Genomic DNA, 2,987 nt, shown 5'->3' on the forward strand with positions numbered 1-2,987 from the left:
CAGTATATCCCCTTCACCTTATCTTCTTTGTTCCACCCCTCCCATCACAAATGCACTCAGAAGCACACATAGATTAAAACACGTGTATATTTCCTGATTTCACATCCTTTCTAGTTCGTTTCCCTTGCTCATATAACCACGTTGTGCAACATGAACCAACAAGAAAACCTCAAAATGATCGCTTGACCTGCTGAAATGCAACAATCAAGTTCCCCCATCAATTCACACAACCAAGACCAAACCAACACCACCGCCACCAACACCATAACCACCACTACTACTACCATTATCATCACAAAACGACACGTTTGACAATCGAGTTTAATGGTTGTCACCCGGGGTCCATATGGCTCTTGGTGGGTGGGGGATCCATAAAAGACTTATTAAAATTTTTATGTGCATTAAATTGCTTGTGGCCATGTGGTAACAAGCTTGCCTCCAAACCACATGACTCCGGGCTCAGTCCCATTGCGTGGCACCTTGGGCAAGTGTCTTCTACGATAGCGTCGGGCCGACCAAAGCCTTGTGGGTGGATTTGGTAGACGGAAACTAAAAGAAGCCCGTCGTATATAAATATATGTGTGTGTGCGTGCCTCTGTGTGTGTGTGTGTGTGTGTGTGTGTGTGTGTGTGTGTGCGTGTGTGTGTGTGTGTGTGTGTGTGTGTGTGTGTGTGTGTGTGTGTGTGTCCTCCAACACCGATTGACAACTGGTTTTGATGTGTTTACGTGCCCGTAACACCAGCGGTTCGGCAAAAGAGACCGAGAGAATAAATACCATGCTTAAAAAAGTGCTGGGGTCTAGTCATTCGACTAAAAATTCTCGAAGGCGTTGCCCCAGCATTTTGGTCGCGGTCTAGTGGCTGAAACAAATAAAAGCCAAATGACAATACACCAGATATTTTAATTTTTTTAATACAATTCTTAATAATGTTTAATTACAAAATTACAGTCGAATTTTTTTTAAGTATACATTGAATGGCTATGGATGTCCAGGAGAGTAACATAGAAAACAAGGATGTCCATAAGCATAAAATGGTTGAGAACCACTGATTTAGTCTTAGATACTGAAAGATACTGGATGGTCAAGATCGAAACGCTGCTGATGACAGATCAGGCAGGGCTAACTTGGAGCTACACAACAACAACACCGCAACCATCATTTTGCTAATCCAATTTACTCAAATCCAATCAGATGCTACTGTTTTCATCCAGTTGCTTGCCTTATTAATTGAATTCGCTCTCGAATCTTCAGAAACTATTGAAGTTAGACATTATGGATTTTTAACATAGTTTTTAATAATTCACGTTCATTGTTGGCGGCTGAAAAAAAAACTACAGCCAAATTGAGAAGGAGGCATTAACCATTATTTTTGCGGTGAAAAAATTTCACAAATACATACATGGAAGGAAATTCAATCTACACACAGATCACCGCCCATTGTTATCAATTTACGGGTCGGAAAAGAGTATCCCCTCACATACAGCCAATCGATTGCAACGCTGGGGGACATTCCTGCTAGATTATGATTTTAAGATGGAATTTCTTCCAGCAAAAAAAATTAGTACACGGGGATAGGCTGTCAAGATTGATTCCTAAATACAATGAACCGTTAGAGGACGCGATATTGTTGTTGTTGGCACTCCGTCGCTTACGACGTCGAGGGTTCCAGTTGATCGGATGATCAACAGAACAGCCTGCTCGTGAAATTAACGTGCAAGTGGCTGAGCACTCCACAGACAGGTGTACCCTTAACGTAGTTCTCGGGGATATTCAGCGTGACACAGAATGTGACAAGGCTGACCCTTTGAATTACAGGTACAACAGAAACAGGAAGAAAGGGTGAGAGAAAGTTGTGGTGAAAGAGTACAGCAGGGTTCGCCACCATCCTCTGCCGGAGCCTCGTGGAGCTTTAGGTGTTTTCGCTCAATAAACACTCACAACGCCCGGTCTGGGAATCGAAACCGCGATCCTATGACCGCGAGTCCGCTGCCCTAACCACTGGGCAATTGCGCCTCCAGAGGACGCGATAATAGCGGCATTAAAAGCCGAAATAAAATATATATATATATACTCTGCAACGTAGTATGCAAACTACCTGTCACTTTAGAAGAAATAAAAATTAAAGCTGAGAAGGGCGCATCCATAATAAAAGTGGAAACAATAGTGACGTTTAAGGCAGATACAAAAATTCAGGTGACCGAGTGTAACACAGTTTCGAAATGGTATTCGGTATGTGACGACGTACTTATGTACGCTCAGACGGTTGTAATACCTGTTTCTTTGCAAAACTGAACCCGGAGCCATGTAGTCGAAAAGCAAACCTTTTACCATACAACCACGCATGTCATTCTTGCGCAGGGGCCATACTAATATTCTCTGTATCATTCGAATATTAGTATATGTACTGCTGAAACAAGTACAATACATTTATTATTTAAATATAATGATATACATTTATTGTATTTTGTCTAAAATCAAAAAGCAAACACTCCAAGACAGGTTTCCATAGTAAATACAAAAGTAATGGACTCTTCTTCAGGCCAGAAATTTTGAGGTAAGGGTCTTAGTCTATACCATCAACTCCATTACTCGACTGGTTCTTTGTTTTATCTACTCCTGAAGGATTAAGGACAAAAGTGACCCCGGGACGAACTGAAAACAGAACGAAGAGAGTTGGAGGAAATACCGACGCTCTAACTATTCTACCAGATTACTCCGAACCCTTTTTTAACATAGTCGCAATGCTTTAAATTTAGACCAAAAGATTTGATTATACAGATCCTAGTACTTGAATTATAGTTTATTTTATCGGCCCCGGAAGGGTGAAGGGCAAAGTTAATCTCGGCGTGATTTCAACCCAGAACGTAAAAATCCAGAACAAATAATAACCCTTTCTACTATAAACACTAGACCTGAACTTTTGTGGGTGAGTGGGGGTAACCAAACTCATTGACCCCAGTGCTCGACTGGTACTTATTTTATCGAA

At 41.4% G+C, this 2,987-nt stretch overlaps 1 non-coding gene across 1 annotated transcript; it reads right to left on the reverse strand.

Annotated features, from left to right (window-relative positions):
* Nucleotides 1-2,314: 2,314 nt before the first annotated feature.
* Nucleotides 2,315-2,421, reverse strand: LOC128248421 (U6 spliceosomal RNA). The gene has a single exon (XR_008264663.1). It is a non-coding gene; the product is annotated as a U6 spliceosomal RNA (small nuclear RNA).
* Between the last annotated feature and the right edge of the window lie 566 nt (nucleotides 2,422-2,987).

Source organism: Octopus bimaculoides, chromosome 7, assembly GCF_046866305.1.
Source record: "Octopus bimaculoides isolate indiv1 chromosome 7, ASM4686630v1, whole genome shotgun sequence".
NCBI classification, from domain to species: Eukaryota; Metazoa; Mollusca; class Cephalopoda; order Octopoda; family Octopodidae; genus Octopus; species Octopus bimaculoides.